The 26,510-nt window shown below is 39.8% G+C and overlaps 1 pseudogene; it reads left to right on the forward strand.

Annotated features, from left to right (window-relative positions):
- The first annotated feature begins 115 nt into the window (after positions 1–115).
- Positions 116–26,463, forward strand: LOC149259257 (uncharacterized; annotated as a pseudogene).
- Positions 26,464–26,510: the final 47 nt, after the last annotated feature.

The raw sequence follows: 26,510 nt of genomic DNA on the forward strand, positions 1-26,510 counted from the left end.
TAAATTGGCCGAATCAGAAAGAGTTGAGGAAGGTATGACGAAGAAATACTAAGAGAAGAAAGATCATGTTGAGAGATTAGAAGCTAAAGTGATGTCATTGAGAAAGTAGCAGAAGATGGAGAATAAAACTGTGACCTTGGATAGTTTGCTTGAAATCCAAAGATCACCATTGGATGAATATGGCTTGGATTTCAAAAAGGTGAGTCCAGTTTGCATGCAGGTAAGAAAACTAAAGTAGAACCAAAACAACCTATGGCAAACAATGCTAGCAACAAGAGCAACAAAGAAAGAAACCAACAACAAATCAACCAACGAAACCAACAACAGTAGAAAAGAAAACCTCAAGGAGAACCTACATTTAGAATATATTTTTCTCCAAGAGAGGATCATAACATATTTGTAAAATTTCAAAGGAAAGAAAGTATTTTTGTTCATTTTATGCATAAGGTATAATGTTACAGTTGTCACAAATTTTGGCATGTTGCCTCCAACTGTAAAAGAAAAATGTATAGATCTAATCAACAAAGATTGCAACAATATAAACAACCAAGGAGGTTGGATAACAAGTATAATCATGATTTTTATGGTTATTGTTGTTCATGTAACCTGTTTGTCCATAAGGCATCTGATTACATATCTAACCAATGGAGGAGAGGCACATTGCATGCAAGGTATAGATATGGCATGGGCAGTAGGAGATTTGATCATCTTGCTTCATATATTGTTCATGTGGAGTGCTATACATGTCATAACTTTGGCCACATGGAAAAATACTCGTTGTTGCCCCATTATTTAGGGAAAGATGACAAAAGCAACAAAAACAAAGAGGACATAGTAGAAAACCAGTGAAGGAAGAAAAGAAGCAGCCAAAGACCATGTGGAGAAAGAAGGAGAAACAACTCATTAAGTAGTGAAGAGAAACCCCTGTTACACAGTAATTTGTCACCGTTTATCACCGCCCCTGTTTCCCCTCTTCCGTACATTGGAGGACTCATTCCGGGACAGCTCCTGCAGTATACCCATAAAAACAACCCTTTTTGCATTAGCGCGGGTCCGAAGTGTACTTCCCGCGCCAATGGGGGAAAACCTCTAAAGAGGGCACGCCAGTTGGCGCTCTGTCCCAGAGTCGCACTCGCGCCAACCCAGTTGGGTAAAGTTTTTAACAAACAAACTTCCGAAGGTTCTCCCTAACCCATTCATCAACTGAATCTATGTTGAGATAGGATGGTTTTGCTTTGAATCTCCATAGAAGGGAAGTGGTTTGCCACCTTTCATGGAAGCTTCCAAGTGATAAAGCCAATCCCATGAATAATGTGGTTGATCCTATCTCTTTCCTCTCTATCTATAAAAGCTTGTCTCTATGCCTTGAGCAAGCTAGTCAATGGTTCCAGCATAGAGATAGAGAATACCAGGAGTTCAAGAGTTTGAAGCTGCAAGAGCCTTCTTTGCACCCATAAGGCCAAATATAAGTGAGGAGATTCTTGTCACCCAAGAGAGAGAGGCTTGTTTCCCATCCCAACAAGCTTTGCAAGACTTGTGTAGCTGACTACCCAGCCAAAGGAGGATTTGACGTCAGAACAATGGTTGTATTCTTGTTTGTTATTTATCAATAATAGATGACTATCATTATGGTTCCACTCTCATTGTCCTATGTTTGATGTTGAGTTATATCTTTTCTGACTGATATATAATTGCATCTACTAGATTTTATGCTTGTATTCGTGTTTTTCTTTGCGTGTGCAGGTGTCCAATCACGGAGATCGTGGGGATCGTGACCGGCCGAGGCAAAGGAACAAGAGCGATGTCTTTTCTACGAACATTAGCGTTGGAATCCAAGTAAGTTCTCACCATCCACTTTTTATTTGCAATTAGGAACTTGCGTGATAGCATTGTGTGATTGTTGCTAGACCCGGTCTGGGCTAGTAGGGATCGTCTCTGTCCGCAGAGAGGATTTACCTCCACAACAATTTGGCGACTCCGCTGGGGAGTTAGCTTGTTGTTTGATTTGTAAACTTTAGACGGAGCCTGAAGTACGACCAGATAGCCTTCGAAACGCTATTGCTTTGCATTAGCGAAGTAGATCAACGCTACTTCAGTCAATCTCTGGTTTGGTTTACGAACTAAACAACTTGGAGTTTGTCTTGTCTCTTTGGTTTCTCTTGTTTTGATTGCTTAGATAGCTTTCTGGGTTGGATGCTTTGTTGTCTCTTGCTGCCTGGTCTGTCTGGATACTGTCGACCAAGCCTTGGACTGCTTGTTTTATTTTTAAGCTAGCAAACTTGATTGGCGCTCTTTTTTGCATGACAGTCGCGCCAATTGGCGCCACTTGCTAGTATAACCCGCACCAATCCTCAATTGGCGCTAGTTTTCCGCCTGACAGTCACACCAGGCCTGTGAGATTTTCCAGTTTTCTTGTTTGCAGCCTTCCAAGCTTGGGTTTTGTGTCTAGCTACACCTTTTTCAATCACTTGAGTGTGTCAGAGTCTTGTTTGACTGGTTTTGAGTTTTTTTGGCAAATTATTAATTTGATTTCCTTTGATCATTACTTGGAGGTTTGTCTCAGTCTTTTCACAATTTTGCATATTTTTGCTTTTGTTTTTGCAAAAAAAGTTTCCCCTCATTCGCCGGGGGGGCTAAATTGTGTATGAGTGTTAATCGCCTTTGAGTGTTTTTAGTTTATGATCTTTGGAACTCACACCCGTTTTTCTTGATTTGCACTTGATTGGTTCTTAGATTACATTAGAATCATCGTGTGTTTGAGAATTCTCTTGCATAGATCACACTTGCATAATTAGAATTCTCATTTTCAGGATATGAATGAAAAGTGTGCATAGATTACATTTGCATACTTTGGGTGTTTGCCATTTTCCACCGATTTCACATTTTAGCCCTAGGGCATCTAGTGGCTTTGTGCATCGAGCCTTCCTTAGGAGTTTTGGTCTTCTGTTGGTCCAGTCAACTTTTTGGTTACTCTCTTGCACTTGTTCAGTGATTGTTAAACTTTTTATTGTGTTATTCGAGTGATTCTCTTCTTTTCGCTTGGATTTCGCTTGGCTTCGTTTTGGGCTTAGATTACATGGCCCATTGAGGTCTTTGAGATCTTCTCTTGGTTCTGAAGGACTGCCTTGGTATTTGGGGACTTGATTGCGTTCTCATTGAGTGAAATTTGTCTCTTTTACTCGGTGTTATTATCTCTCAAAATTTGTTTAGTGCATTTTGCCATCAAAAAAGAAACAAACAATCTCTTTTGCTTTGCATTAGTTAATGGAAAATAAAGCTTTTCGTTGTTATTAGCGATTAGTAACTTTAGAGAAAAGTTTTGTTAATTGCCATTAGCTGCATTAGAGTTATTGTTGATTGTTTTATGGTCATTTTTGTTTGTGTGAAAGCTCTCAACCCTCGCGTAGTTAGCATTCATCGAACGAAATGATATATTTTGGCATATAGCTTGCATTTAGGGAATTGTGAGGGATTACATACGGTAGGACCTGGAAACCGAAACCTAATCAAAGATCAACCTTAAAATGAACTGAATGAACTTAAAAATGCATTGGAACATAACGCTCACTGTTTAGAGGTCTAGGCTAGAGACATGCTCTGGCGTCGTTAAACCTAGTCACTTTTGTTTCACTTAAGGTTGGGTGATTCCTCCTTCCGTGACGCAAGAAGTGGTCTAGCACGGACTTGAGCTCCCACGTACCATCGAGTATATGGGGAGACCCCACTAGGTTATCATCCTTGATCCACAGGAAGCCGTGTTTGCCGCCTCACAAGCCGTAACGCACCGAACACAACATTCGGGAAGATTGATTGCCGTACGGGAAGTCCTTGGTTTTCATATGACTGCCAAGGTGTATATGCAGTTTTACGGATTTGTTTGGTAAACCTTTTGCCTAGTTCTCCAGAGTAGTCACTTTTGATCCTTTTCGGACTTCTTAAAAGAAAAGGCTCACTTGAGCACTTGTCACTTCGGGCTCACTAAACATTCGAAGGAGACTAGAGTCATCTTTTTGTCCTTTTCTCGACTCTTAAAACATGAAAAGATCAAGTTGTGTCCTTGTGTCTTAAAATTTATTTGGCCGCAATTAACATTACTCGGTTAGATCTCGTTCGCGTTAGCTTGGGTAGGTTTCTTTTTCGTTCTCGATGGCAACTTTTCCAGGGTTCACCAACCCAGGGATCCCCTCTGACGGGAACCCTCGTCATTTCGCTCCTTCTGGAAATGTTGGTGCTCCTTATATGGCGACGTTGTCCCTTCCAGGGTTAACTGTTGGGTTGCCGGTTTGGTTGTTCTCAACCTCTTTGGTCCCTACCATCTCACCGTCTAGTCAATCCGTCCCTCCACCTGAACAACATCATGTTGATTCTAAGGTGGATCTCTCCCCTTCTACACCCACTTCTACGTCCTCATCTTCTACTTCACCTGGTGAAAGTCTAGATTCGAGTAACCAGGGGGCTAAGAAGAAGAAGAAGAAGATGAAGAAGAAGAAGGCTCCTAAGGGAGAGGTTACAAGTGCAGCTACCCCCTCGAGTACACCTGAAGTCGGGCCCCCTTCCGCTCCTCTGCGGAAGGTCAAGTTTCCTTGTCGATTGTGCAAGGAGGACCATCTTCTTCGCGATTGTCCTGGCATTCCCAGGGTACTAGAAGTATGGTCTCGCGATCCAGCCCGCCCCTCATCGTCCTCTGAAGTTCACGGCGATGCTACCTTATCAGTTGGGAATGGCAAGGGAAAAGGGAAGATTCGAATCCCCTGTAGACTTTGTGAAGGCAATCATCCTATTCACCTTTGTCCGCTCATGGATAAAGCCTCCGTTGTCTTGGAAAGTCTTACAGCTCCTTCACCCCAACTTCCCGCTAGTTATCAACGTCTCTCTGTAGCCGCAGATCGTCCCCCTGCTGACAAAGAGATTGCTTCAAATTCTTCTCTTGTCCAGGCCCCTCTTCCCGAACCCGGCTGTCCCCAACCTGTTCCAGACCAACTATTGGTCAGAAAGAGTGTCGACTCGAGTCCGCCGCTCGCTCACTCTGTTTCGGAAGAGAATCATGCCCATGTTCTTCTCGTCTCTTCAAATTCTCCTGAGTCCCGAAATGACTCTCCTAATATAGCTGTTCCCGAAGGTTCTCCTTCGGTTCCTTTAGCACATGGGGGTAATCATATGATTCCCCCACCAAGTAGTCTGGTCGCTTCCTTTGATTGGAATCGCCTGATCGCTAGTCGCCTTCCATCCCATATGCCTTTCCAGATCACAGTACATGCCTGTGCTAAGGCAGTACCTAGCACTGTTTTGGATGAAGGGGCATTTGTCAGTCTTATGCTGTACACTACTTGGCAAGCTTTAGGTTCCCCGCAGCTTGGGCCAGTCACTCAGAATCTGTTGGCCTTCGACGGAGGAGCCTGTCCATCTCTAGGAGTTCTCCCAAAGTTCCCTATTACTTTAGGAGGAAAAACCGTCTATATAGACGTCTTGGTTACCCAAGGTGTTTTAGACTTTAGTCTTCTCCTTGGTCGCAACTATGTTTACGCCATGGGGGCCCTCGTTTCTTCGCTTTTCTGTGTGGTTTGCTTTTCGCACGAAGGAAGAATTGTGACTATCGATCAAGTGTCATTCGTTAGTCCCCCGATGCCTCCTGCGCCGTTGTCGTCCCCTCCTAGTTTTCATCCACCAGTTGCATCTACCCCACCACGGATCAACTACGTGGCCACCTATCCCATGCCTGGATCTAGTGATGCCGCCATCGTGCATAGTGTCCTGGGGGCATTGGGCTCTGACTTCCAAGATGTTTCCCTTCCACTGGGAGTGGCAATCTTGGAAGCCCTGACTTTCTATTCATTATGATGAGGTTTGGTGGAGCATAGTTCCTTTCCGGTGTCAAGCTCCTTAAAAAAATGAAACTAGGTTTGGCAGAGCATAGTTCCTGATCTTGTGTCAAGCTCGTTAAAAAGTGAAACAAGGGTTGTGAGGATAGTTCTTTTACTGTGTCAACCTCATTAAACAAATAAACAACTCCCTTTCCAAATCGAGTCTTTTGATTAAGGTCTCGTAAAATACAAGTCGAGTCTTTCATCAATCTCGAGAGTGAACCTTCATTCCATCCACTTTGTTGAATGCAATGAAGCTTGGGGGGCATGTACCTCGATTTGCGTCATTATGTTGGGGGCATGCGAGCTTATAACAAGCATAGTTTTTCATTTCAAGCTTGTGTAAACATGAAACTGAATCCAAGCAGAGTTCTCCATGGTTCAATCTTGTGTAAAAATGAATCCATACCCGATTTACATCTCGTGATTGCCATTTTTATCCGCTGAATTCTGCTAGATGAGCCTTGGTTGTTTTCATCCCATCGCTACCATCTCTTTGGCCAATCATATGCTTTCACTTGGTTGTTTTTCCTTTCCTGAGGAACCGCAGCGATGAGTGGCTTTATTAGCCAACCTCTTGACCAGTATATGTTTTGAGCAGTTCCACCATTACCGGAACCAGTTTGCGACCCTTTATACCACTCGTTCCTCCAGGACGAGTCACCTTTAAGCTCTTTTCTGACTCGTAAAATATGAAAATATTGCCGAGTATTTTCCCTTTTTGACTCGTTAAATAGAATAAAAATGGAGGTCTGCTTTCAGCTCTTTTCTGACCGTTTAAAGATGAAAAGATTGCCGAGTTTTTCCTCTTGACTCGTTAAACGTAAATAAGAGGCGGTCGTCTTTAAACCCTTTTCCGACCGTGTAAAAACGAAAAGATTGTCGGGTCTTTGTTGTTTCAGGCTCGTTAATGGTTACGAAACGACGTGATATCGATCATTTTTTTACTTTTTCAGGTCGATGTCACTACATATGAAAAGTACTCCTCGATCGTAATGATCGAGCGGTTCTTTCGAGCATTGTTTTATACTTTTTCGGGCTCGCGAGACACAACTTTACGAAAAAGGACCCCCCTGGAGTTCACTTTTATGCTGTCTTTTCAAACTCTCTAAAGATGAAAAGACGCCGAGTTCTTCCTTTGTCAGGCTCGTTAAAACCTGATGACATCGGATCCTGTCGGAATGATGCCTCACAAGCATATGCTATCCCCGTCAAGCTTGTTAAAAATAACTGGGGTACTCGCCAGAAATGGTGGGGAAATGGACCCATAATTATTGTCGTGTCGGCAGTATGTCGCTCTTGAACATGGCACTTGTCTGCATTCGTGTCTGGGTGGGGACATCTCATCTTGTTTTTACACTTGCCTCCGTGGGTTTGGGTGATCCTGTTTGACCTCTCATCTGCTCATTGCCTTGTCACCGTGACCTCTGCTCATTTGATGTCAAATACTGCCAAGTCCACTGTTGTGCTGCCGATATGTTCAAGAGAAGTTGACCTCTACAACATCACAACCTCCCTCTGATACCTCACATAATTCTGTTTCACCACAACATCTTTCCTCTGTCTCATGTCAATGATGTGGGAAACACTATGGCCCACCTTTGATCAAGGTCACTTCCTGTCGACTTCAGCTCATTATCCAGGAAGCTGATCTAGAGACTCCCTTCTGGTGCCTTAGAGCCTGCATGCCTCAATGGCAGGTTCTTCGTGTTCGACGCGAGGTTTTCATTATTAGCCTCCGATCGAATGATTCTACGGGTGTTCGACGCCAGCTCACTCATTCGCACGCCGTAGATTGTACCTATAGTACCTTGAGGGCCATTGTCATTATTGGTGGTACCTCTCGCGTCTGTTAACAATTTTCATCATTGACTGGTAATCAGACGATGTTCATGCATGTTCGACTTCAACTCATGTATTCACATGCTTGAACTTGTACTTTGTTCGGGTCGAGATGGAGCACAAGACCCTGGATTTTGTTTGTCGGGATCCAGGTTGCGATTTGTGGCTTATTATGATCATTACATGACTCATTCACTGGATGGTTGTAACCATGCCTGAGTCTATTTATAGATCCTCTTTGGATGGCTGCGCCCATACCTTGGATCTAGTTTGTTATGTACTCTGTTACGGATGGCTGCACCCATACCACATATATCATGTACTTGAGATATCAGTTGTACTTCTTTACGCAGGTTCTTCGGCGGCCGTGTTTTCAGTTACGCATGTTCTTGTAAAGAATTTCACCCCTCTCTCTCCCTCGGGCCTCATTCTTTAGGGGGCATCTGTTACACAGTAATTTGTCATCGTTTATCACCGCCCCTGTTTCCCCTCTTCCGTACATTGGAGGACTCATTCCGGGACTTGTGAGAAGTGACATAACCTGAAACCACTTGCATTATATTCCTCTAAGTGTGAGCTTCATATGACCTGAAGACAGCTCCTGCAGTATACCCATAAAAACAACCCTTTTTTCATTAGAGCGGGTCCGCAGTGTACTTCCCGCGCCAATGGGGGAAAACCTCTAAAGAGGGCGCGCCATTTGGCGCTCTGTCCCAGAGTCGCACTCGCGCCAACCCAGTTGGGTAAAGTTTTTAACAATCAAACTTCCGAAGGTTCTCCCTAACCCATTCATCAACTGAATCTATTTTGAGATAGGATGGTTTTGCTTCGAATCTCCATAGAAGGGAAGTGGTTTGCCACCTTTCATGGAAGCTTCTTAGTGATAAAGCCAATCCCATGAATATTGTGGTTGATCCTATCTCTTTCCTCTCTATCTATAAAAGCTTGTCTCTATGCCTTGATCCAGCTAGTCAGTAGTTCCAACATAGAGATAGAGAATACCAGGAGTTCAAGAGTTTGAAGCTGCAAGAGCCTTCTTTGCACCCATAAGGCGAAATCTAAGTGAGGAGATTCTTGTCACCCAAGAGAGAGAGGCTTGTTTCCCATCCCAACAAGCTTTGGAAGACTTGTGTAGCTGACTACCCAGCCAAAGGAGGATTTGACGTCAGAACTATGGTTGTATTCTTCTTTGTTATTTATCAATAATAGATGACTATCATTATGGTTCCACTCTCATTGTTTTATGATTGATGTTGAGTTATATCTTTTCTGACTGATATATGATTGCATCTATTGGATTTTACGCTTGTATTTGTTTTGTTCTTTGCATGTGCAGGTGTCCAATCACGGAGATCGTGGGGATCGTGACCAGCTGAGGCAAAGGAACGAGAGCGACGTCTCTTCTACAAACATTAGTGTTGGAATCCAAGTAGGTTCTCACCATCTACTTTTTATTTGCAATTAGGAACTTGCGTGATAGCATTGTGTGATTGTTGCTAGAACCGGTCTGGGCTAGTAGGGATCGTCTCTGTCCGTAGAGAGGATTTACCTCCATGACAACCCCTCTTACAATCCATAATTATTTCTTGCATATTTATAGAGAACTACATAGTTCATGAGATCATAACCTCAAGGGGAGTGTATGGTAGTAGTGTGATAGTTTGATGAGTACAATTTTTTGCAGCAACATATGATGAGTTCATTTGAGCCTAATGCACATTTAGGTCCACAAGATCAACCTGACTATTGGAGGTATATTGAGCTCATGGGGAGCTATGCATGGTATGACATTTTCCTATATTATTTGACATATTCCTCAATGTTTTTGACTCATACATTTATATCATATTTCTATGTGTTTTCATGAGTGGAAAATGGTACATTTTTCAGCCATATATACGGTTTTGGTCTTCAGTAACAGTTGGTTGAAAAGTTGTACATCCATGCATGCAATGAGATACTTGGTACATGATGCATAGAGGTAACTTGAAACATGGAATAACCATGTATGAGCTATTATATGATGTTTATTACAACCATATGTCTACCATTGATTCATCATTTTATGTTAGTTGAAGAGTTCAGTCTTTAGTGGTTTGAGTTGTCAAGGTGATAGGAAAATTTATGGAGTCATTTGGTAGCCATGTGCATGGGCTTATGATGTTGTAATAGACACACTAGTAGAAAATGATAAATTAGTGACTAGGTGACTAAAAAAGTTAGTCTCTATAGCTTTTCCAAGTGAAATACTACTAAAAATGAGAAATCTTAAGTGACCCAACTAAAAATGACTAACATAAATGACTAATTTAATACCATGTTAAAATATATGACTATCTAATAAGTAATACAACTAAAAATGACTAACATGAATGATTAATTTAGTCTAGGAACAAAAATACAACTACTTAACAAGTACTACAATAATATGAATAAGCCATTTATGTTAATAATTTTTATTGTCACTTCAACAATCTAAAATTACAAGTGATAGGGGATTTAAATGTTGTTATATATTGGTTGAAAGGTTATACTTTCTTAAACACTTATTTAGTGATAGAAATTCGATAGTCTCTATTTTGACAATTCTTAAAGATGAATTAAGTGCCCAAATGTAATGTACCTCAAAAAGACATTTTTTTTTCCATACCCTATAACAAAGAATATTACTCCTTTACATCATGTTCACAAGAATCATACTTGTTCTTGGTTCCACTTACTATTATACCATGATACTGTTTATTCCTTTACGATTTTCTCAGCAAACCATACTTCTGCCTTTAGGATATTTATTACTAGCTATACAAAATAGTTAGTTTATAATGACTTTGGTTTTTTTACCATGAATTGTTTTTCCTAACTTATATGAAACCCTTAAATACTTCTAGTTTAATGTAGAGCTATTTATCTTTTCTTATGGCAATATTTTCTGTTCACCGCCTAGGGAAAAAGGTTGGCATTGGCACATCATTACTAAATTCTTGTCCAAATGGTGAACTTGGTTCACATGTATATGGTTATATATTTGGAAATGTTAACTATGATGGTCATACTTTCATTTTAAAATGCATCCAAAGCAGAGATGAAGAACAAACATCTTGTCATAATTTCTTTCCTACTAAACTTGTGATACATTTTCCATAGATTCTAGTTTTCTACACTCACACAAAATGGTGACCATAAATCCCACCAATGAAGATGTCGTAGATCAAAGAAGCCTCATGAAATCAAGTGCCTATAGAGAAAATCCATAGGGCTTAAACAATTCAGAAGCCCTGCAATCTAATGGGGTTTCGAGAGAGCTCAAGAAATGTGCAGAAGGGGATGGTCATTTGGATTGCGAACAGGGAGGAAAAAGGGTAGGAGACTGCCAAAGAAGGTGAAAATCAAGAGGAATCCCCCTCAGTCTCTACACATATTGAATATAGCTATTAGGAATCCATGAAAGATGAAAAACATAAACATAAATTGCTGCATTATCATCATTAGGGTATTGAGACCTCTTATTTCTATTTTTAGTCTTATTTCTATGTTTTCTTTAACATTCGCCCATGAGATTCTAAATTTTCAATTTCAAGATTTAAATTTTGTTGCTCAATTATTGGTGATCTTTGTTGTTAGATTTCCTAATGCATAATATGTATATCTGTTGAGACCAGTGCCTCATTGTTTTGTACTATAAACTTATTGCTTTATAGAAATCGATTCTGTAATTATAGTTCTATGGTCTTGGAGGGAGATGATTTTATTATCTTCATATGGAAGAATACAAATATGTTGGCATTATGTTTCTGGTATGGCTATATGTTACAGATGTTGTACTTGATGGCAACTCCCATGGCAAGGTTCTCAATTTGTTGAAAATTAAGAAGGACGTAGGAAAGCAGTTCAGAAGGTGCATACCCGCAGGTACACCATGCAGGGACTGCGTCCAGATACGCAGGGCAGCCGTTCAGGAGGTGCGTCCCCCCAGTGCACACATTTCAAGGCAGAGAAAAGCACACATGGGGTTTCTTATGTTTTACTCTTGGTATTTAGCTGACAATATTGGATTATTATGGTGTCGGCTCGTGGTATTGATCCATGTTTTAAGGAAGAGCTTTCCTATATAAAGCAAAGGAGATCATTTGGCTTGAGTATGTTTTTTTGGGTTGAATATCTTATGAGGGCTAGATCTGGTCTAGATCTAAACAAGGCGAATCTACTGATGGACCAAGATCTCTTCGGCGCATGTTCAGATCTGTAGAGCTGACTGTCTGGGTTACTTCTGAAGTCTTGAAATCATCTATGCCCGGAGGTACGCAGGTGCAGTAAGGGTTCAGGTGCGTCGGTAAGCAGGCGCAGAAGGGTTCAGGTGCACCGGGACGCAGGCGCAGAAGGGTTCAGGTGCGTCCGGGACGCAGTGTAGTAACAGGAGATCTGCGTGGGGACGCAGAGCGACTAAGGTTTAGGTGCGTCCCTGGAGCAAAAGGACGCGACGCGATAGCATTTCTGGGTGCGTCCCTACAGCAAAATACGTGGCGCGATAGTGTTTCTGGGTGCGTCTCTGCAGAAACAGGACGCAGTGCAGTTCAAGGAACAGTGCGTGGGCACGCAATGCATCAGAAGGATACCTGCGGGTGTACGCAGGAAAGCAGAAGGAGAATTGCGTCGCGACACAGGCCATAGAAGGGAAAACTGCGTCTCTATCTTAAGATGTTCTGTTGATTGAATTTCTCTGTTGATAAGGTGTTTTGGGTTAGTTCTGTTATTGCTTATCTGATAACTGTAGTGGACTGTAACTGTTATATTCTTGATGATCATTTGATGCTTTATGAAAAGAAGTAGGGGGTTGTAGCTCCCTTCCAGGAGAGACTGGAAAACGAGAAAGAGTTGTAGCTCTCTGCAGGTTGCAGCCTGCGTACTGGTAAAGGACTGCACCAGTACAAAACCATTGTAAAAGGAGTTTCTAATTTGAAAGAAGATAGAGACATATTGCAGCAGGTGGTTTTCACCCACATTGGGTTTCCACCTTACATCTTGTGTTCTTTGGTGTGACTATCAGTTTTCTTTTGTTCATGCTCATTATTTTATGGTACTGACATGCAAAAATAATTCAAAGAACAAATTAAAAGAATTATATAATACTGATTCACCCCCCCTCTCAGTATTATTTCCAACAATTGGTATCAGAGCAGGTCCTTTAGAGAAGCTTGATCGCTTGAAGGTAGATCGTTCATCATGAGCAACTACGAGAGAGAAGCATCAATCAGGCCACCGGTTTTTGATGGGACAAACTTCAATTATTGGAAGGTAAGAGTTACTGCATATCTTCAATCTCTTGGTACAGAAGTTTGGGACATTGTAGAAACAGGCTACGCTTTTCCTTCAGCTACTCCTACAGATGCAGCTGAGAAGAAGAAGTATGAAACAAATGTGAAAGCAGTCAGTAGTCTATTAGGATGTATATCCCAAACAGAATTCATGAAGGTAATGCACTACAAATCCGCAAAAGAGATATGGGACAAAATTGTCACGAGCTATGAAGGAGATGAACAGGTAAAGCGTGCTAAACTTCAAACTCTCAGGATTCAGTATGAGACTCTCAAGATGTATAATGATGAAAGTGTGGCTAATTATTTTCTTCAGGTAGATGAGATTGTTAATTGTATGAAAAATTTGGGTGAAGAAATAAAAGAGGCTATAGTGGTTGAAAAGGTTCTAAGATCATTGTCCCCCAAGTTTGAATCTAAAGTATCTGCAATAGAAGAAAAGGAAAATCTACGAATTCTCACTATGTCTCAGCTACATGGAATTCTAACGGCTTATGAAATGAGAAAGGGAGGTCCGTCAGACAGAAGAGAAGCTGCTTTCAAGGCATCAGGTAAAGAAGATTATTATGAAGCAAGCCACGTCCCAGAAGAAGAAGAATCAAATTTTGTCAGAAATCTTCAAAGGGGTTCTGGAAGATTCAGAGGTAAGTTACCTTTTAAATGCTTTGCTTGTGGAAGAGTAGGTCATTATGCTGCAAAATGTCCTTATAAGGATAAAGGAAAGGAACCTGCTAGATGGAACAAGAAACAAAGTGCAAATAAGAAAAGCTACTACACCCATGAAGATAGTGATGGTCTATCGAACAGTGATGAAGATGAACGAGGTAATGAATATAAGTTGTTAATGGCATTTGAAGATGATGATTATATGGATGCTGTAGATGTGGATAACCTTTATGAGGAAATTACTAGACTCAAGAGATGTATAGAAGAAAAGAATGTGATCATTGATACTCTACAATTTCAAATTGATGAAAAAGAAAAACATCTTGAAAAACTAGAAGGTGAAATTGTTGGTCTTAGAAAAGAGATTGAGAAAACAAAAGCTATTAATCTTAAGTTTGTCAAAGGATCTGAAACTTTGGATGAGATTATCAATGTGCAGCGGTCTCCTCTAAACAAGACAGGTCTGGGCTATAATGGAGAAACCTCTCAAGCATCCACCTCAAAGAGTTATCTTGATGCGGCAAGAAGAAATGGGCAAAAGAACAATGAAGATCATCAGGTAAAGCAGGGACGAATTACAAACAGAAACTATCAGGGGCAATCCATCTTAAGGGTGAACAAAAGCTACAACCAGCCACAGGTAAAATCTTCTCAATTTGGTTCAAGAATAAATGAAAATAGAAATTACAATCAGTTGGCTGGTAGATTCGATAACCGCAGAAGTTTCTTCAATGGACAATGCTTTTCTTGCCATAACTTTGGTCACAAAGCAGATCAATGTGTTGCATATAAAACGATCATGACTAGGGAAGCTCAAAAACAAAGAAGTATGACGAGGATTACAAAAAGGACCTATAACAACTTTTCGGTTCTTGAAAATGAAGTTGAATGTTCTATTTGCAATAACTTTGGTCATGAAGACTCTGAATGCAGGAGCAGGTTTCAGCAGAAAAAGGAACAAGCCTCAAGCACCAAAACATGGAGAATAAAGGAACCTCAAACAGAAAGATGTGGGATAGCATTTTATGCAGAGGGACAGGAAAATCTATGGTACATTGACAGTGGATGTTCGAAGCATATGACAGGTGATAAAGAAAAACTTGAGTCTTATTATACTCTAGAAAAGGGAAAGAAAGTCTCTTTTGGAAATGATACTCCTGCAACTATAAAAGGAAAAGGCATTGCTCAGTTAAAAGAAAAGGTCAAGGCTGGAAATGTTTTGTATGTTGATGGATTGAAGCATAATCTTCTAAGTGTCAGCCAGATGTGTGATCAAAGAACCGAGGTTATATTCAGATCAAATGGATGTCTTGTTCGTGATCTTGATACAGGTAAAACAGTGATCAAAGGCAAAAGAACTCCAAATAATCTGTACATATTTGAAGAAGGACAACAACAATGCTATCTGAGCAAGGATGATGAGCACTGGTTATGGCATCGGAGATTGGGACATCTAAGCTTTTCACAAATAAGGAAAGCATGCAAATATCAGGCAGTTCGTGATCTTCCAGATATCAAAATTCCTGACAACACCATATGCAAATCATGTCATTTTGGAAAACAAACCAGAACTAACTTTCCAGAGAAAGAAGGATCAGCTAGCATGCCTCTTGAGCTAGTACATACAGATACATGCGGTCCTTTCAGGAAAAGAACACCTCGAAGAGAAGAATACTTGATATTATTCATTGACGATTTCTCCAGGTTTGTCTGGTTAGGACTTATGAAGCACAAAGATGAAGCATTCGAAAAATTCAAATCCTTCAAAGCCTTGGTTGAAAATCAATCAGGTCACAAAATTAAGTGCCTCAGATCTGATAGAGGTGGGGAATTTACTTCAAATGAATTTTTCGATTTCTGTGAAGAACATGGGATAAGAAGAGAATTCTCTACAGCAAGAACTCCTCAGCAAAATGGAGTTGTGGAAAGGATGAACAGAACAATCCAACAAATGGCTCGTGCTATGCTTGATGAATTAGGAACTCCCGCAACCTTCTAGGGTGAAGCTGCACATGCTGCGGTTGTTATTCTCAACAAAACAAATGTCCGGGTGAACAGCACTCAAACTCCTCATGAGCTCTGGAGTGGTAGGACTCCTTCGGTAAAGCACTTCAAAATCTTTGGGAGCAAATGCTATATCAAGAATACGGATGAGCAGCTTGGCAAACTTGAACCTAGAGCAGATGAAGGCATTCTTCTTGGTTACTCTCCACATAGCAAAGCATACAAATGCTACAATAAAATACTTGGCAGAATTGTTGACAGCATTGATGTAGTGGTTGATGAAAAGGGATACATTCCTAGGCAAGTACATCATGAAGACATCGAAGAAGATGAAGGCTACCCCCAACGACAGAATGATGAAGAAGAAGAACCTCAAGAAGAACCTCAAGAAGAAGAACCAGAGGAGCAAACAAGAATAGAAGAAAAGACTCCATCCAGATATGTTCAGAAGAATCATCCAGAATCTCAGATTATGGGGCAGAAAGAAGCAGGTGTACAAACAAGAAGAATAGTTGCAGAAGCTTCAAGCTATTTGGCATTACTCTCCTCTACTGAACCACAAAATGTGAAAGAGGCATGCAAAGATGAATGTTGGGTGAAAGCAATGGATGAAGAACTTGAGCAGATCGAAAAGAACAACACTTGGGAGTTGGTTCCTAGAACAAAAGATAAGAATGTTATCGGAACAAAATGGGTCTTCAAAAATAAATTGAATGAAAATGGAGAAGTAATTAGAAACAAAGCCAGACTTGTTTGTAAAGGGTATGCGCAGCAAGAAGGAATAGACTTTGAAGAAACCTTTGCTCCTGTTGCAAGACTTGAGGCCATCCGAATGTTCCTTTCTCTCTCAAGTTTTCAAAACTTCAAAGTATTTCAAATGGACGTGAAATCAGCCTTTCTGAATGGAGACTTGGAAGAAGAAGTGTACATTGAACAGCCAGATGGGTTCATTCTTGGAAATGATCCAAATCTTGTATGCAGATTGAAAAAGGCTCTCTATGGTCTCAAACAAGCTCCAAGAGCTTGGTACTACCGTTTGGACAAATATCTTCATCAACAAGGCTTTTCAAAAGGATCAGCAGATATCAATCTTTATATAAAAGTTGAAAATGACAAATTGCTAATACTTGTTGTATATGTAGATGACATTATTTTTGGGAGCAATGAAGAAGCTATGAGTCAAAACTTTGCCTCGGTCATGCAGAAAGAATTTGAAATGTCCTTGCTAGGAGAACTGACATATTTCCTTGGTTTGCAAATCCAACAAAAAGAAGGAGGAATCTTTTTATCTCAAACCAAGTACCTCAAACAGATTTTGAAGAAATATGGTATGGAAGATGCAAAACCAGTATGTACACCCATGGTCACAGGATGTAGCCTTAGTGCAAATGATGAATCTGCAGCAGTACATCAACCAACCTACAGATCTATGATTGGAAGTTTACTTTATTTGACAGGTACCCGGCCGGACATCATGCATGCAGTTGGAATAGTTGGAAGATTTCAGGCAAATCCGAAGGAGACTCATCTTCAAGCAGTGAAGAGAATTTTCAAATATCTTCAAGGGACTCAACATTATGGCTTATGGTATCCTAGAGATACAGATCTTACACTTCATGCTTATACAGATGCAGATTGGGCCGGAAGTGTGGATGACAGGAAAAGCACAAGTGGTGGTGCGTTCTTTATGGGTTCCAGACTGGTATCTTGGTTCAGCAAGAAACAAAGTTCAATTGCCTTGTCTACAGCTGAAGCGGAATATGTTGCTGCTGCATCTTGTTGCACCCAACTCCTTTGGATGATGCAGACTTTGCAGGATTTTCAAATCACTTGTACACCACCAATCCCCATCTTATGTGACAACACAAGTGCAATCAGCATCTCAAAGAATCCTGTTATGCATTCAAAAACCAAGCACATACCAATCAAGTACCATTTTCTCCGGGAGCAAGTACTTGAACAGAAGGTCAAGTTGGAGTATGTTCCTTCTAAGGAACAAGTTGCTGATATTCTCACCAAACCATTGCCCAGGGACACTTTTGAATACCTCAGGCAAAAGCTGGGGGTTGTTGATGCATCATCTTATTGTTGAACCTTTTCTGATTGATGGCACAGGTTCAGGAGGAGCATATAATGCATTGTTGGCATTATGGAGGATGGTCAGAAGGAGATCTTGGAAATAGCTGCAATATGTCTCTATCTCTTTCATTATGGATTATGGTTCTTTGCTGCAGATCTGGTTCATTTTCAGGAGGAGCATGATCTTAGGGGGAGCATACCCCTATGCCCTTGATGTCAAAGGGGGAGAATGAAGCTGAAGTTTGTGAGGTTGCCATCAAGTCCAAAGGGGGAGATTGTTGGCATTATGTTTCTGGTATGGCTATATGTTACAGATGTTGTACTTGATGGCAACTCCCATGGCAAGGTTCTCAATTTGTTGAAAATTAAGAAGGACGCAGGAAAGCAGTTCAGAAGGTGCGTACCCACAGGTACACCATGCAGGGACTGCGTCCAGATATGCAGGGCAGCCGTTCAGGAGATGCGTCCCCCCAGTGCACACATTTCAAGGCAGAGAAAAGCACACATGGGGTTTCTTATGTTTTACTCTTGGTATTTAGCCGACGGTATTGGGTTATTATGGTGTCGGCTCGTGGTATTGATCCATGTTTTAAGGAAGAGCTTTCCTATATAAAGCAAAGGAGATCATTTGGCTTGAGTATGTTTTTTTGGGTTGAATATCTTATGAGGGCTAGATTTGGTCTAGATCTAAACAAGGCGAATCTACTGATGGACCAAGATCTCTTCGGCGCATGTTCAGATTTGTAGAGCTGACTGTCTGGGTTACTTCTGAAGTCTTGAAATCATCTATGCCCGGAGGTACGCAGGTGCAGTAAGGGTTCAGGTGCGTCAGTACGCAGGCGCAGAAGGGTTCAGGTGCGCTGGGACACAGGCGCAGAAGGGTTCAGGTGCGTCCGGGACGCAGTGCAGTAACAGGAGATCTGCGTGGGGACACAGAGCGACTAAGGTTCAGGTGCGTCCCTGGAGCAAAAGGACGCGGCGCGATAGCATTTCTGGGTGCGTCCCTGCAGCAAAATACGCGACGCGATAGTGTTTCTGGGTGCGTCTCTGCAGCAACAGGACGCAGTGCAGTTCAAGGAACAGTGCGTGGGCACGCAGTGCAGTAGAAGGATACCTGCGGGTGTACGCAGGAAAGCAGAAGGAGAATTGCGTCGCGACGCAGGCCACAGAAGGGAAAACTGCGTCTCTGTCTTAAGATGTTCTGTTGATTGAATTTCTCTGTTGATAAGGTGTTCTGGGTTAGTTCTGTTATTGCTGATCTGATAACTGTAGTGGACTGTAACTGTTATATTCTTGATGATCATTTGATGCTTTATGAAAAGAAGTAGGGGGTTGTAGCTCCCTTCCAGGAGAGACTGGAAAACGAGAAAGAGTTGTAGCTCTCTGCAGGTTGCAGCCTGCGTACTGGTGAAGGACTGCACCAGTACAAAACCATTGTAAAAGGAGTTTCTAATTTGAAAGAAGATAGAGACATATTGCAGCAGGTGGTTTTCACCCACATTGGGTTTCCACCTTACATCTTGTGTTCTTTGGTGTGACTATCAGTTTTCTTTTGTTCATGCTCATTATTTTATGGTACTGACATGCAAAAATAATTCAAAGAACAAATTAAAAGAATTATATAATACTGATTCACCCCCCCTCTCAGTATTATTTCCAACAAAATATGGATTCGAGAATGAATAAACTTAGGTTTATGGTTCAAGGGGCTAAATGCAATCAATGTCTATCTAGACATGCCTTAACTGATCACTTATTCAGTTGTGAGAGTAGAAACCATGATCATGAAATTTTTTTAAGTGGATGGTGGTGGACCTCCCAAGCCATAACAACAATGTGTGTTCCTAATAAGAAAATTTATGTTTGAACCCAAATCAAAACAAGATTAAAATCTATTGAATTAGGCTACAACTTTGGCTAAATATTGGTAATTTTTCAAAAGTAGTTGAACTGGCCAATAAAGTTGGAATAGTACAAAGAAGATCAACATGCCATGCTGCATAAGGGATGAAATTCAAAGATCAATAATTGGGAAAAAATTTCACCTACTCCTCGAGATGGATTTTTTGGATCATTTTCTGGGTGGGAAGGTGATCTAGAAACTGCCTTCAATCACCTGGACCACTTAGAATGAACTTGAAAATGGATATCCTGTGACGATCAAAATTTGTAGATATCCCAAGACAGTGAGAACATGGGTCCCTAATAAGTGTGGATTTATGCTTGAGCCCTGAACTTTGGCATCCCAAATTTTTAAAAATAATATTATAAATGACAACACCCATTTTCCTTTTCCTCTTTTGCTGTGCGATGAAAAATAAAGCGTAGAACATTAATAAATTTTGTTAGTTGAGAAAGGAGGCTTGATAGAAACTATTTTGTTGGGCCTTTGAATGTACCACTGCAACAGTGATACAAATAATGTTTACCACTATTCCTACTTGGTAATTTAAACTAAATTAGCACTTATAGAAAATGAAAAAGGGTGGTATGTAATGATAGTTTATAATATTGACAATATTTTTTTGTTAAAATCAATGAACTAAACCATTTATGATTTAGCTTCTGTGAGATATGCCACAAAACCTTGCGGCCGCACAAGAGGTTTGCTACAGATGTTGCCAAAATTTTTACCATGGAGTCAAATTGTGAGCTAATAATCTTGAAAATATCTTGAGAAAATGATTGACTAAAAAATTCTTTGCATAAGATGTTTAGTGTAGTTACAACTTTTTAAGTACAACCAATAAACACAATAGGATGCAGCGTATGGTTTCTCTTTACATCCCTTCCAACGTGGGAATGGAATTTCAAGTTTTTGAGGAAATAATCTAGAAGAGTACATCCTTGTGGAACATTTTTTTTCTTTATTGTAACAAAGAACTTGTGGTACAACCCTGGTCAGTGTCAACAACTTCGATGACTGATATTACTCCATTTATGAAAACAAACCAAATATGATATTAGACAATAATTCTCTCAACTTTGAAATTAATCGTTATAGTATATTTTCTAATGGTAAGCTATTGGAAAGACTAATAACATATGTTTTGAACAGGTGAAACTGTATTAAATAAAATTTGTACAATGGTAACACCAAGTGTTTCTAATAGAAACTTAACATACTTCTGACATGTTTTTTTGTATTTAATTTTATATACTTGCAAACAAATTTAACTTTCGTATGATTTAGTACATGTTTCACATAGATTGATTGGTATTTTATGAAAATTTTAGTACGTAGATGCTTGTAAGATATTGGTGTTGAAATCTGTTACTGATTGTAGAGTTGGTTGTCTTTTAAACAGGGCTCCCCACTTGATGCTATTGTTTACACTTGTTTGAGAAATGATAATGGAAAGAAGAAGAAGTTGGATAAGGCTTATGGGTTGTTACAGGAAATGAAAGAGAAAGGGATTCTTCATGACTACAAGACTTACAATGTTATAATGAAAATGATGCTAGTTCTGCACAAACCAGATGAAGCCCTAATTTTTTTGAGGAAATTAGCCATTGTGGGTTTCAACCTACCACTCACACCTACAACATGATTATGAAATTGTATTTCCGTGCAAGGAACCCTAAGATGGGTTTCACTATATGGGATCAAATGGGTCAAAACAACTGTTGTCTCAATGTTAATTCTCACAATGTGTTCATTGGAGGGCTGATTAGGGAAGGCAGATCTGAGGAGGCTTGTGCCTATATAGAAATCATGATTGACAAAGTTACGAAGGCTCTGTGTTTTGATTACAACAAATTCCTCTCTGATGTTTCAGGAGCAGGTAGACCTTGTAGGTTTTAACCTCGTACAGAAATTACTTGCATACGAATTCTAAAACACAGAAAATAAACAATGCGAGAACTAACACATAAAACACATATACATAGAGATTTTTCCCCGTATCCCAAAACAGGGACTACCAACTTGATTTTCATTATGTTCCTTTCAATGTTATAATACATATTTATACATGCCAAAGCATCCAATACCATGGACCGAAAACCATGTGCGAAAATCATGCACAAAACCATAGGTGGGTCCACCCAACCTAACATAGGTTCCAAAACCAAAATTTTCTGGGGCGCTACCCCAGACCCCATAAAGTGGGGTTACCTGCACCCCTCAAACCCCTAGTGACTCCCCCCACTATGCAATCGACGCAATGAAGGGGGGGCTCTGCCCCACTTCTAACCCCCTGGTTAGCTACGTAGGCTAGTCATGGAAAGAATATAACAAAACCCAACAGACCTGATATATTTGAAGAACTTGCAATGAAGATGAAGTGTAGCACACCCCCCCCCCCCCCCCCCCCCCCCCCCCCCTCCAACTACAATTCTGGACAATTATTATTATTATCTTTTAAATGTGTCAATTCCAAACATTATTAGCACATAGGTGATATTTCTTCCACCTGAATAACACAAGCACAACTGAAATATAGAACATACATGGGAATCATGGATTGGCTAATCTGTGGTTCCTTCTAGGCAAACTAGTTGCAGATAACTAAGAATTCTATTTGTGTACAATGCGCCTTCCAAAACTTAATGAGATCAGTATGAAGATGGTTTCATGATTTCTTCTATAGTATTCCATGAATGTAAGCCTGCCAAGATTGTAGCCTAGTAGTTAATAAAGCCTCACAATAATCTATTTCAGTTGATCTCTTTTACACAAGCTTGTGGTCATGTAAAATGCTCAACTTATCCACAGAAGATGGTGGAAATCCTATTGTGTCAATGCAATTATTTTTGGGACCGGTATATTCTATAAGTTAACTAACCTAACATTTTTCAAATTAATGACCAAGTGCATAGACTGTAGGCTTGCTTCAATTTCTTTCTCTGATAGCTTTGTACTACTTACGTTACTCTAGCCTACTGCAATCGTATCAATTCATTATTATTTAGAAAACAACATTTCAACTACTTATATACAGGTTGCTTACACTTGCTGTCAAGCCAAAACATATACTGGAACTCTCTTTTAGTCTGGTTAATAATGTGATCCTCCTCATCCTTAATAAGGTATGGATGGGTAATAGATACACCATGCGATAAATTAATGTTTCTTTGAGATGGGAAGTCATCATGAAATCATGTGAAATCATTGAGATTAGATTAATCGATAAAGGCATAGACGTTGTCCAAATTATCCTTCAGAAAACTTATACTAATACCCTTACTATCATTCATCCTACAACGTCATTTGGAATGCAATTTAGTGCAGGTCAACAATATGTTACATGTGAGATTCAAATATTTTCTAGGTAAGCACCGTGTGACCAAAAATTTAATCCATTATCAATTCGTTCCATACGTCCTTTCCTATATAGAATATCCTCAGCTAATAATTGGGGAATTAATGTTATCGTCCAGAATTGATTTCCATTTCACAGTAATTCCACTGAATTCAGTAATTTTGAAGAGATCTAGTGTGGGCACCATTTGGCTAACAAATTCTTGGCATAAAGGAAAAAAGTATGCATGAAGAAATTGGAGAAAAAAGAAGGAAATAGATAACCCAAGAAAATACAACTGATATTGTAATTTCTTTGAGACACATTCAAGTAGATGGTATGTTGATATGGTCAAAAGAAGAGAAAACCTTCAACAATGTCTTACCCTTTTTTACCCAACCAAGTTGAGGTGTGAAGGGAATCAACTGAATTTATGCACATAAAAATATTAGTCACAAAGGAGTAATAGGCTAAATCATTATATCAATGGGCATGAGAAAGGACCATAGGGTTATCAAACACTCCAAATACTTAATGTATAAAATCTAATCAAGATGTAACAGTTAAATATGAATTTCATGCAGTGCTATGCAACAATCCCTTAAGGTACCAAATCATTCCTGCAACCCCTATAACCCCAACCTTAGGGAAGCCATGATTTTATGAGTACTGCACAATAATTTTATATGTCAAATGGTTATTTTTATTAACTTATGCACTAACACACACAATAATCTAATTTCCAAATCACACATAATACTATAATGATAACCTCTGTCCAATCCATTCTATCGTGCAATATAGAAAGTTACACACATAGAAAGTCTGGATATAATGGTATATCACAGTTAGTAAGGTACTCAACTTGGTTGTAACTAGGATGGCCATTGGGGTATAGTCATTGATTCCCACCCCAACCATTGACAAACTACCAACATAGTTGTCACCCCCTAGCTTATGAATACTATCCCAATGCCCAAGCTTCCAGGGATTATAGAGGTAAGCTTCCTCCACCCTACAGTTTGTGTGGGACTCTAGAGATGTGTATCTCCACCCACCAATAGGTATGGGTTTCTATAGGTGTCTATCTCCACCCACTAGTCAGATTAGGGATTCTAGAGATGTCTATTGCCACCCACTAGTTAATTTAAGGATCCCATAGATGTCTATCCCCACCCACTAGTCAATATAGGGACTCTAGAGATATCTATCTCCACCCATTAACCAGTAAGGGACTCCAGAGATCAATGTCTCCACCTTTTAAATTTTAAACATAAAGGGGCTCTAGAGGTCAATATCTCCACCCTTTAAGAAACATGGATTCCAGAGATCAATATCTGCACCCTTTAGGAAACAGGGATTCTAGAGATATTGTCTCCACCCTATATTTACTTAGGTTTTCTATTTCCACCCCGAGACCAGTACTAGTTTACGGTTCAATTTATCCATTTAACTCAATCCATTTAATAATTCCATCTTCCTTTACAATTTATGTTACAATGAAACCTTGAGTGGGGCTATGACAAGGTCCTCGGTACATAACCTAGCGTGCAAAGACCACGATAGAAAAAATCATTGATTCCATGAAACCATGCACTTTATGAGGATGGATCAAGATAAATTAAGTGTATAGGGGAGAATAATTTCGGGTAAAGGATTGAAGCACTTGATAATATAACTGAGCAGATTCTTGTTGTCTTCACACACGAGATACCTATCTACGATATAAATTCTCTGGGCTTGTATATTCCCTTTATGGAATTTTTGGAGCTTATGTAGCCCTCTGGGACCTTACAATAGGTCCATTTGGAAAGTTCAGTCCTGAGAGCATCTTAGATGCTGAGTCTAGGAGTCATTTAACCCCACATAATTCGATATGAAAAACCGTAAAAAGATTGTAGGCATAGGGTTAATTAACCCTCACACAATCCAATATGAAAATAACAACATGTATGCAACAACAAGGGTTCTAGTACAATAGAAAGGAAATTCCTTATGCAACCAACACAATCTAGTACAAGTAAATGCGATATGCAAATGACCCAACAACAAGGGTATGAGTTACAAACTTGTTGCTAAAATCCATGCATACAACATCACACAAAGACAACAATAATAGAGAGAGGTTATTGCTCTAAAATTTTCTATAGGTTTCCAAAAGTAACCTGCGACAATATATATCTATGATCTATTATATTCCTCTCGAAGATGTCTCAACAAGACCAGGTTCCCTCCATTGTGCAATCGATCCCCCAACTTCATTCTTCATCTTTGCATTACCTAGTCTTTCTTCCTTTCTTCTTTCCCACCGTGCCCTCCTCATCCTCAATTCCCCACTTTTCTACTGTCATCCTCCACCTCTGGTTAGTTAGGCCAATGCCCTATCTCATGGATCTTTTTTCCATTTGGCTCTTTGTGTTTCTAGTGTTTTTTCCATGCACCACCTTTACATGCCCCCTTCTAGAATCTGCTAGGCATGCCCATTCTCTCCTTCTCCATGTTCTCTAAAAATAGCAAAATATATCCCTTTCTCTTTGTTATCTCTCTCTCGAAGTCTCCCCTACCATTTCCCAGTGCCTCCCCTCACACACCATTCGATATACCCCCCTATTTCCTCTAGTTTTTTTTTTTCTCACTCTCTCCATTCTAAGTAGCTCCCTTTTCCTTAAGTATCTCAATTAAACCTTTACCCTATGGTAATTATAACTAAAAAATCTTAATAACTTAAAACATGAAACACTTAACACATAATGTTCCCAATTATAAGAATGTCAATGTTTACCATCATAGAAACTTAGTCTGTCTTGGTATTTCAAGTGGTGCGGTGTTTGGCATATGCATCTCTGTAACCAACCCTAAGAACTGATACTGGAATTGACTTGTGGCACTAGGCACATATATCAAATGTACATATAAAATTGGCAAGGCAAATATTTACATTGACCATATAGTGTAAGGCATTATTTACATTGCATACATGATTGTACCCTGATTAAGTCAACATATATATATGCCTGTTAGATGACTGTGATCCCTAGAGAATCTACCTATGTGGTGAGATATCTGGGGTTATTACATGAAACATGAAAGGAAGTTGGATATATCGAATGTGTTCCTTAGGCACTCATAGAATATGAAAAAAAGTTTCAAAATAAGATAGGTTTTGAGTAAATGGTTTGGTCATACCTTTTCCACCAACTCTTTGATATTCTGAGCCTTGTACATGTCTTGTATTTTGTGTTATGTTGTCCCATCCAAGACAATATTGTGAAAATTTGGATAGATATTAAGGGAAAACTATTTTTCTAGGTGATTTTATTTTATAGGTCAGTGCTTTGTTTAGGATGAATTTGAATATTATTACATCTTGTTAGGTTAAGTGGGTCCGATTCCCATGGAAATGGAGCTTCAAGTTTCAATGTACTTTTCAACGATAGATTCATGAAATCCAATTAGTTTTAGAATATCAGCAAAATAGCTTAATATGTAGACAAGTTGTATCA

This window comes from Pinus tabuliformis, chromosome 6 (assembly GCF_031772625.1).
Source record: "Pinus tabuliformis cultivar Carrire ecotype Pingquan chromosome 6, CPIR1, whole genome shotgun sequence".
Lineage (NCBI taxonomy): Eukaryota > Viridiplantae > Streptophyta > Pinopsida > Pinales > Pinaceae > Pinus > Pinus tabuliformis.